The sequence below is a fragment of the Amphibalanus amphitrite genome, unplaced genomic scaffold, assembly GCF_019059575.1.
Source record: "Amphibalanus amphitrite isolate SeventyFive unplaced genomic scaffold, NRLGWU_Aamphi_draft 001123F_arrow, whole genome shotgun sequence".
NCBI lineage: Eukaryota > Metazoa > Arthropoda > Thecostraca > Balanomorpha > Balanidae > Amphibalanus > Amphibalanus amphitrite.
The window spans coordinates 158,786-170,185 of record NW_024882617.1 but is presented as its reverse complement, the minus strand read 5'-3'; positions in this window follow the sequence as shown (position 1 = coordinate 170,185).

Sequence of the window (11,400 nt, the reverse complement as noted above, 5' to 3'; positions counted from 1 at the left end):
CCCACCTTCAAAAAAGTTAATGAATTGGCATGAAAGAGATGTCGCTCGGTTCAGAAAGAGCGACAACGAATATGTACCAAATTTCATCGAAAAATATTCGCCGGTTTTCAAGATATTAGACTTTTACTTTTGTTTACTTTCTGGGATCTCCGCTGTTCCTAGCGACTTTATTTGAAAGTGCGGCATTTGTTGCGCGCAAAGCAGCATATAGGTACCACCGCGTGCTACCAAACGTTTTAATAAAAGATTTAAAAATCGTTAGATCTCCGCTGACGTCACAAATTCTAAGGGGGCATTCCAATGCGTTATTAGCCTCTTAGAATCCGAAAACTGCAAGTTTGAAATTCCATATCTCCGACTTTAACCCTCGCCCGCACATGCCATTTTCCCATCCTAGAACGCACATGGGGGGGGGGGGTACCACCCCCCCGCGCCATTTCGTTCCTGTTGGAGATAGAGCTTAGCGGTAAAGACCAAAAAGATTCTTTGGGAAGAGACGAATCCAATGATACCCAGTTTTACCTTCTCAGGTCATTCATTGACCTTCCAGGTCAGGTCAAACTAAAAAATGTTGCTGTTTTGGGTCACCGTTGGATATCAAGTGCGCTGCTTATCATAAACCAATGACGATGCTGTTTTCTGGTGCCAAGCCAGCTAGAACCTCTTTGTCACACTATCCGACCAGATTTTTGCAGCTGAGGTCATTTCAGGTCAAGTTAGGTCAAGGTTAATTATATGTATATTTGTATGTCTGCGTGTGTCTGTGTGTATAGTGTATACTGATGTGTGCACCGATTGTTTTTGTGTCCATATTACATGAAATCATGATCTGAGAAGCTGTTACCAAAAATGCAGTCAAAAAACTTCACAAAAAGTAAATTCAGCTTGCCTAAAACGCAATTATCTTGGATGACCTAGGTTGACCTTGACCCTGACCTTGACACCTGTACATCGTCGAACAACATGTTCCATGATAGGTGGGAGGTAAGACTGGCAAAAAAGGCCGAAATCAAGGTGTCAAAAGCTCACAAGGCCCATGGCAAACGCAACATGTTGAGAATTGGCCATTTGGGTCATGACATGACCTGAAAAACAAGGTCATATCTCCGAAACCAAAAATTACAGAAACTTGACATTTTCAGTGGACATCAAAAAAGGATAGAGGAGCAGCTATACGAAAAATCAGCCTTCTAGCTCTACAAATCTTGAGTGCAGAGCAGAAAGACTACCTGGGAAGGGGGGGGGGGTGGCAACCCCCCCATGTGCGGGCGAGGGTTAAGCATTTTTCGATGTTGTGAGTGCCCAAACCGGTATTTTCAGGCCATGGCCACCAATTTGGCTATCTCAGCTCAAAACTTATGTTAAGGTGGGATGGTCACTTTAACTGTTCGGCCAGTAAAACGCCTTTTGGGGCGACCAACAGAGCGAGCGAGAGGATGGGACTTGCACGTGCGAAATTGCAAGGGGGTACCTCCAACTAACTTGTGTACTGCACCCTACTAACCGGTCCCTAGCGATGTGCCAAATTTGAGCGCAATCGACCTACCCGTTCTCGAGATCTGGAATCGACCCCTGCACGTGCGCACGTGCAGCAGTACCTCCACTGTGGCACATGGATATGCATTTCCTAGTGGGTGCCTACGTACAGGTCTCGCGGATTTTAGCGGTAGGTTTTGCACTTAGAAAATGTAGTGTACTTCAGGCTATATCTTCGTAGTCTTAACCCTCGCCCCGTTGGGGGGGGGCCATTTTGGCCCCCCCCTGTGGTTTTTCCTGAATAGCAAGAAAACGGCGGCGCGCAGCGCCGCCAAATTTTCAGTACCTTCCCGGGCATCAATTTGACACCTTCACACCAAATTTCAAGTCTTAGGTCACCTTAGGTCAGGAGTTATTGAGGTCAAACTGAGGTCATGTTCGAGCAAAAATGGGCAAAAAACATGCAATCTTGAAACGCTCACCAAATCTACAGTTATCAAGCAATTTCAAAGTTCTTTATATGGTCTAGTAGACAAAAAGCGGCGCTACAAAACTGCTATCTCGGATTTTCAAAATTTTTGGTTTTTGACCAAAAAAAATTCAAAAAATTGATTTTTTTAGAAAAACTTTGAAAAAATCCAAAAATTTTCCGAATTTCGAAAAAACCGGAATATATGTGATAGTGCCAGCGCTCTTCTATATACATACCAAATTTCAGATTGATATCTCGTTTTTTGGCCAAGTTATAGCGAAAAAACTGTTCAAAAATGATGACGTCAAATTTTTGAACTCAATTTTTAGCAATTCTAGACCACGTACGGCAAAACAAAGACCACCATTGAACTCCCCGTGACGAGCTGCATCGATTCGATACCCATTTTATGCAAAAATATTAACTTTGAAATTTGACCTAATTTGACCTGACCTTGACCTGACCTTGACCTGACCTTGACCAAAACGTGATCTAAGCTGGCCCCAAAGGCTGCCTGACCCATATAATCGCATTTGTCATGTAAAATGGACCATAAAACATGTATCACACGACACTTTCATATTGTGACCCCCCCGTGACCTGACCTCTGTGACCTGACCTGGTATCAGTGACCTCAAATAGCAAAATATGTGTTTGAAGAACATTTCCCCATCGATGATTTTCAATGAAATGCATTTTACTCGATTTTACAACGCATTTCTTGAAGTGCCTGTAAACGGTGAAAATTGGACCTTTGACCTGACCTGTGACGTCATCGGTTTGACCTAGGTCAATAAAATTGGGTCACAAGGTAGTTCCCCGTTGGGGCTATCCAACGCCGTTTACCGCTTGTCGCTATGTTGCGTGGTTCTCGAGATCTTAGGGGGGGGGCCAAAATGGCCCCCCCCCCCAACCGGGCGCGTTGCTCGGCAGAGCCCAACGGGGCGCGGGTTAAGCTTTTAAGTGTTGAAGATCAAGATGCGATCAACTTGTTGGGTAACAAGCCGGCTATGATCGTGTAAAATGGCTTTATCGTAGATCGACTAGTTTCTGAGATATAAACGGAAATGTAAAAGTGCAAAACCTACTGCTTAACCCGCACCCGTTGGGGGGGGGCAAAGAGCCCCCTGTGGTTTTTCGGAGAAAACTCAGAAACGGCTGCGAATTTCGACTTTGAACTTTCAGTAGGGGAGACCCGGGAGGTATGGGCCCCCTGGAGGTATGGGCCATCGCAGTTTTGAAGAAGTGTTGCGTATTTTTACACATCTGCCGGCGTGAACTGGTAGCAGCCATTCCGTTATACAACCCACGTGATTTTCAAAATCTTCCTCAGCCTTCTTTGGCAATGAGCGGTGATAAAGCGTGTTTGCCCCCTTCGAGTAAAATACGGTACATGCAGAAAATTCGTGATAAATTTAAACCAGGCTCGTTTTATGATGTCAGACCATCGCTAACATAAAGTTTAAACCATGGAAATTATGACTGGATAGCCAATTTGAGGCTATCTTGCAAGATTATGAGCTGTGATGCTACGCACATTCTGGCGTCCTAACCGGGAGGTTCGGGCCACCCACCCGGCGTTGATCCTAAATAAATAAAAAGATGCTTTCTGTTCAAAATTCTAAAAATTGCCAAAAGTTACCAAAAACACTTGAATATATTTCGGAGGCGTTCCTTCATCGGTTCAAGTGATAAACATTTATAGCGCCACATTTGCCGTTAACATATCTGATCCATGTTTTTTTAAATATAAATCTCGCGTCTAGGTTGAGATGTGTCTTCTAATTTACATCGACAGAATTACCTTTACAGCGTACGAACAAAATTAGCTCCTACACTTAACAGGTTAATAGGTCATAATGTTGATACTATTCACACTTACAATGTTAATAGGTTACAATATAGGGGGAGAGAAAGCGGGCAGGGATGAGGGGGGGAGAATTCTAGGCAGGTCACATCAGTACTATGCCTACCAAAAGTAAACACCGCTGCCTGACAGGATAAATAAGTATGCAAACGAATGAATGACTTGAATGAATGCACCAATGAATGAAGTATGAAAGAGAGGGGCATAAACATATTATAGGTGAGCAGTCGAATAAGAGAGAGAAAGAGAGAGAGAGAGAGAGAGAGAGAGAGAGAGAGAGAGAGAGAGAGAGAGAGAGAGAGAGAGAGAGAGAGAGAGAGAGAGAGAGAGAGAGAGAGAGAGAGAGAGAGAGAGAGAGAGAGAGAAATACACACAGTAATAATCGCTTCACATAAGAAGTGTGTCTGTGTGTGTGTGGGGGGGGGGGGGGGTCGTTCAACAAATCGAAACACGTCTTATACCAGAGCCTATGATCAATAACCGTGTGGTATTCTAGCTCCTACCGGGGACCCGGTAGTCCCCGGTAGCTCCCGGGTCCCCGGTAGCTCCCGGGTCCCCGGTAGGAGCTAGAATACCACACGGTTATTGATCATAGGCTCTGGTAGAAGACGTGTTTCGATTTGTTGAACGACCCCCCCCCCCCCCCCCACACACACACAGACACACTTCTTATGTGAAGCGATTATTATTGTGTGTATTTCTCTCTCTCTCTCTCTTTCTCTCTCTTATTCGACTGCTCACCTATAATATGTTTATGCCCCTCTCTTTCATACTTCATTCATTCGTGCATTCATTCAAGTCATTCATTCGTTTGTATACTTATTTATCCTGTCAGGCAGCGGTGTTTACTTTTGGTAGGCATAGTACTGATGTGACCTGCCTAGAATTCTCCCCCCCCCCTCATCCCTGCCCGCTTTCTCTCCCCCTATATTGTAACCTAGGGGAGAGCGGGGCCAGTTGAAACACGGGGTCAGATGAAACGTGGCTTTATTTTCAACAGTATGCAACATATGGCGTTGCCGACACCACTGCGCATCCGCGCTCGACCACTTCCTTTGTCAACGGCGTTTGGGCGGCAAACGGACGGTAATTTTGATTTGACACTTGTTTTTGTGTTTTTGAGGGGCGTTTGGGAGAAATCGTTCTTATGAATATTTTGTGATATCTCATATACCTTTGTTTGCTGAAAGAAGAACTCCTGGCTCCGGAATAACACCTTATTTGGCCCTTCATTCAGCATGATGCCGTCTCTCCAGCTCGTTTGACATGTGCTTTACGGGGCGTGCGAGATGGCGGGAGCGGATGGGGTCAATTGAAACGCTTCTCTGAGGGTCAGTTGAAACAGGGCCACAATCCGTTTCAATGGACCCCGGTGACCTTTGCAATGGTTATTGTTCAGGGGCTGTAAACATTAAAGGAAATAGTCCACCTTTGAAATGAGCTTTTAAACTGAAATAGTAGTTTAATAGAGCTCAATTTTTGACCCCTTTTTCTCCAGCCTTTTGCTTGAAAGCACACTATAGCCTGAGATATTTCTCATTTTCCTCATCCGCCCATTTTACCATAGTCTATGTACTTTGTGTCACCTATTATGAGGAACTTTGCACTTTTAGCTTTCCAACGACCTATTGAATGTAGCATTTGGAAAAGTAAACCGGACAAAATATCTCCTTAAGAAAGTGGCCTTAAAGAGGAAAACATCCCATTGTTAAGGATAGGTGCAATTGACCCCATGGGCTGGTTCAATTGACCCTCGCATCGGGGTCATTTGAAACGGGCGTAGAGCTGTTTTATAAGTATGCGTTTGGCAGCAAAATATGTTTGAAACATAATTTTACATATCTTAAAATAAAGCCAAAAGAGCATATTTTTTCATGGTATTGTGCATTTTTCGATATGACAACTAGATCTCGCTGTGCATGTCAATATATAAAAAGTGGTTCAACTGGCCCCGCTCTCCCCTATTAACATTGTAAGTGTGAATAGTATCAACATTATGACCTATTAACCTGTTAAGTGTAGGAGCTAATTTTGTTCGTACGCTGTAAAGGTAATTCTGTCGATGTAAATTAGAAGACACATCTCAACCTAGACGCGAGATTTATATTTAAAAAAACATGGATCAGATATGTTAACGGCAAATGTGGCGCTATAAATGTTTATCACTTGAACCGATGAAGGAACGCCTCCGAAATATATTCAAGTGTTTTTGGTAGCTTTTGGCAATTTTTAGAATTTTGAACAGAAGGTTATTCCATTAAATATATTACATATAATGCTGTTCACCAGAGTGCTTCGTCATTTGATTGCAAAAGATGCTTTCATTGAATGTCCCCGTCAATAAGTTTTATTTTTGTTGCGCAAGGTCGAAAATTTAACTTCAAATTTCATTTGAACAGAAAAATATTATTGATCTTATTTCATGGTGCATGATTGAGTTTACTAAAATACATATGGGCTCGAGTGACCTCCATGAAGTAAGCTGTTGGCCGCTTATGCGGTTCCTGGGCTCTAAGAGAGATCATGGTAAATCCCAGCTACGAGTATTATTCTCAATGCCGAGAAAATAATATAAAACATGGCACCGGCTCATACCTCCCGGGCCATGGCCCATACCTCCCGGTGTATTTTGACGGATCGAAAAAGCACATGATTTATTGAAAGTTATCTCGAGACAAAATAGTTGATCCCAGATGCCTAATATCAGGCACACGTTGCAGGCGAAAGGCAATTTCACGTACACAGAGAGAAAAACCGGGTCTAGCCACTGCCCGCTGGAAGAAAATTGCCTTTTCACAAAACCGGCCCATACCTCCCGGGTCTCCCCTACCTCTTCGGACATCAATTTTACACAACTCCTGAAAAATTAGGTCCCAGGTCATCTCAGGTCACGAGCTATAGAGGTCAAACTGAGGTCATGTTCGGCGATTTTTCGTCGAAAAAGTTGTTCACGGAGAAAAATCGCAGAAAGTCAGGGTTTCAACTTAGCGACTTAAAACTGGACTGTAGGCATAAAAAAGCTTGGCAAACAAAATGGCTATCTCGAAATGTCCAAAACATAAAAATTTCTAGATCTAGGGATTTTCTAACTCAAAATTTAGATTTCTTGAGATATTTTTGAAATTTGGGGAAATTAAAAAAAAAACGGATTACATGTTAGAGAACTCCTTATTGGCCTTACACATGCCAAAAATTAACAAAATATCTAAAACTGCCTGAGATATAGCCATTTGAGTGACTGAAAAAGTAGCGACTGTTCTTATGACGTCACAGTAGTTTCGGTATTTGTGCTTGAAATCAGTCAGGAGTAACATTTATGATACTTATCGACTTCTTGCTGACTGAATATGATCCTTTACGTGACTAAAATCACTTTTACGTAAAAAAAATTGTTTTTCGTTGTAAACAGGTACCCAGTAACCTCATAATATAAATCAGAAATAGCAGCCAAAAAGTTATATTTAAAGTTATCGAATATTTCGCTCCTGGAGCTTCGTCAACGATAATTACAGAAAAACATGTACGTTTTAAACATGGAACAACAAAGAACACTGCAGAATAAATAGCAAACTCATGCTACACTTCGCAAGGGACCGACATTTTTGGCGAAGTTTGAATAGGTACAATATGAATGTATGTACACAGTGTACATATTACAATATACACGTATATAGGTACAATAAACAATAGCTTTACATACAAACATAATCGACTACATGTGCACTGCATACATTACACATAATATAATCAATTATTCACATGTGATTGTTATTATGTACACTTCAGACTATATGCATCCAGAAAAGTTTGTGAGGCATTTACATTTTGAATGATGTTCTCTTTATGATTATACAACATATACATATATATGTATATAATATACTACACATATATACAAAGAAAATATACAGAAATATACAGGTCTATCATACATAGACATAAAAAACTGTAAAGCATTAACATATTGTACATGTATTAACCCTCGCCCGTAAACGGCGATCTGCCACCTTCGCCCATGCAGGGGGGGGGGGGTTGGTGCGACCCCCCCCCTTGGCGTTTGAAAACGGAGCGTCGTAGAGCTTAGCGGAAAAGACCAACGGATTGCTCTCGCCGAGATCTCGCGATTGGTGGTATATTTTTTGGTCCTAGGTCAACATTTGACCTACTTTTGACCGGTCAAAGGTCAAATTTTCGGAAAAATAGACTTTTTTCAACTTTCGGCGGCGATTGCGGCAAAACGGTGGGAGATATCGACTTGAAACCTTCACTATCGTGTTCCTTGATCAATTCTCTATCGTTTGGTATGTATTTCGTTTCCCTAGCTCTAAAAATGGCGCGTTGGGAGCGCCGGAAGTCGGCAAGGTCACAGTCGGCGGCAGAAATTCGAAAAATCAAAATTTAAATTTTTGAAATCTGATTTTATTTTTTGATTTGGGAGGTCCATTTGCTCCCTATAGAAGCTAATATTGCTGCATATTCCCATTGAGGTGACAAGAATTAGCAAAATAGTGGTTCGGGCGCTTTTCAAAAATAGTACCGGACGCTGTTCCTCTTGTGACGTCATAGCTCCGTGACCTGACCTGACCCGGTCAAGTTTCTTATACCATATGATAGCCAATACTTGCCCCAATATGCATGGGAAGTTTCATCACGATCCATCAACCGATGTCCGTACCACCGGCAGGAAACCTCGGGCGTTGGCGCTCAGTTTGTGAAAATCCGGCCGGAGGCTGTTCCCTTTGTGACGTCATAACTCCGTGACCTGACATGACCCGGTCAAATTTTTTTTATCAAAAGATGCGCAAGGTTTGCCCCATAAGGTACCCAAAATTTGGCGGCGCTGCGCGCCGCCGTTTTTACACTATTTCCGAAAAACCTCAGGGGGGGGGGGTTGCACCAACCCCCCCCCCTACATGGGCGAGGGTTAAGCATTGTACATGCCACATCTGTATATATGTTAATGCTTTACAGTTTTTCATGTCTATGTATGATAGACCTGTATATTTCTGTATATTTTCTCTGTATATATGTGTAGTATATTATATACATATATATGTATATGTTGTATAATCATAAAGAGAACATCATTCAAAATGTAAATGCGTCACAAACTTTTCTGGATGCATATAGTCTGAAGTGTACATAATAACAATCACATGTGAATAATTGATATTATTATGTGTAATTACGGAGCGAGCGAAGCGAGCGTAGTCTTTCCTTAGATTAACGGAAATTTCTGAGTATGAGCGGCCGGCCGGCCGGCCGGCCGGCCGTGGTCACGCTTTTGCGAAGCTTATATCTCAGCAACCACTTGACCGATTTACACGCGGTAATTTTTGTAGGGTAGCTTCATTCCTTCTACCAAGTATTGGACTATTCCCGATGCATGTGGGTGACCCCTTATGCACGTGCCACGTGCAAAACGAAGAGGTGTCAGTTTTGTAATTGTTGCAATATCTCGGTAACTACTTGGCCGATTGCGCTGAAAGTTGGCATGTAGGTAGGCACCCACTAGGCACTGCATATACATGTGCCAGAGTTGGGGTGCTGCTGCACGTGCGCACGTGCAGGGGTCGTTTCCAGATCTCGGGAACGGCTGGACCGATTGCGCTCAAATTTGGTACACGGTTAGGGACCGGTTAGTAGGGTGCCGTGCACAAGTCAGTTGGGACCCATTTTGCACGTGCGCACGTGCAGGGTGCCGCTTCCAGATCTCGAGAACGGCTGGGCCGATTGTGCCCACATTTGGCACATCGCTAGAGACCAGTTAGTGCACAAGTCAATTGGAGGTACCCCCTCGCAATTTCGCACGTGCAAGGCCCACCCTCTCGCTCGCTCCGTTAGTCGCCCCAAAAGGCGTTATACTGGTGTATGCAGTGCACATGTAGTCGATTATACACTATGCAACAGTCATTTTGTTCCTGAGTAACGACCGATTTTTTTGGACTCATTGGGTCCCATTATAACCGAAATGGGCATTTGTTTTGATCTGAAAATGCTTTTCCGGTTTTCAGAGACGATTTTCGATTTTTGGCCCCGAAATTCGGTTTTTGGCCCACTGTGTCCGGTGTAATTGAGTAATCGACTCGCGGTAACTTTCATCGCCCTTCCTATGCCACAAGCTTTCGAATGATATCCGGTTTTGCATATTTGCGTGTAAAAATAACGTCATAAATCTATGTTAAAATAAGAAAATATTGAAATTTTGTAAAAATTTGACATTTTTTTTCGATTTCATTTCAAAATAGAGAAAAAACTAAAGGCCCTATCCAAATTCTGAGCCCAGTTCCTTGAAGAGCATTCAATTTCCGTTCGGAAGGTACTATTTTAGTGCATTTTATCGGTTTACTGTGGCGTCCAGATTGAGTCACTTGAAAAACGGGCCCCCAACAGATCAAGATTCTGAGCGACAGGACTGCTCAAAAGTAAGTTCCTGCGTGTGACCCGAGGTCACAAGGGTCAACAAAATGACCTCAGTTGACCCCTCGTTGATCCTATGGCGTTAACATACGTTATCAGGTTAATGCTATGTGATATGACTTAGGATATGTGTTTAGGTTAACTCAATCTGGACGCCACAGGAATCCGATAAAATGCACTAAAAAGGTACCTTCCGAACGGAAATTGAATGCTCTTCAAGGAACTGGGCTCAGAAATTGGATGGGGCCTTTAGTTTTTCCTCTATTTTGAAATGAAATCGAAAAAATGTCAAATTTTTACAAAATTTCAACATTTTCTTACTTTAACATAGATTTATGACGTTATTTTAGCACGCAAATATGCAAAACCAGATATTATTCGAAAGCTTGTGGCATAGGAAAGGCGATGAAAGTTACCGCGAGTCGATTACTCAATTACATCGGACACGGTGGGCCAAAAACCGAATTTCGGGGCCAAAAATCGAAAATCGTCTCTGTAAACCGGAAAAGCATTTTCAGATCAAAACTAATGCCCATTTCGGTTATAATAGGACCCAATGAATAAGAAAAATTCGGTCGCTTTCCAGGAACAGAAAATTTTTCATTTTTTGTTGCATAGTGTTATGTTTGTATGTAAAGCTATTGTTTATTGTACCTATATACGTGTATATTGTAATATGTACACTGTATACATACATTCATCTAACTTACTATTCAAACAGAATCCGTCTGTCTGTGAGTCTGTGTGTCCGCACATCGTGTAGTGGGTTCAATTAACCTCACCTACACGGCAGATGGTACGGCGTAGGGGGTTGAAATTTGCACACCTTCTAGGTGACGTCACGGGTCAGCGCCTTTTCTAGGTTTCGACTCGCTGGGGGTGCACGGTTGGCACGTGGCAGGCGCCGGAAGAACGCCAATGAAATTTTGATCGGTTCGTAGATCCTCATTGAGAGCCGGGGTCGACAAACTTTGTGGACTAAATGCATGCCGATCGGTGGCGGGTGCCTCGCATTGGCAGATGGGCAGGTTATTAATTTGAATGAAAAGTGGCGAGAGAATGTGGTGATTTTCATTCAATGGGAACAGTTGATGATACAAGTATAAAAATGCACCGCGTTTGCCGCAAGGCGTCACATTGGTCACAGGGCGTCATTTTTGCCCCG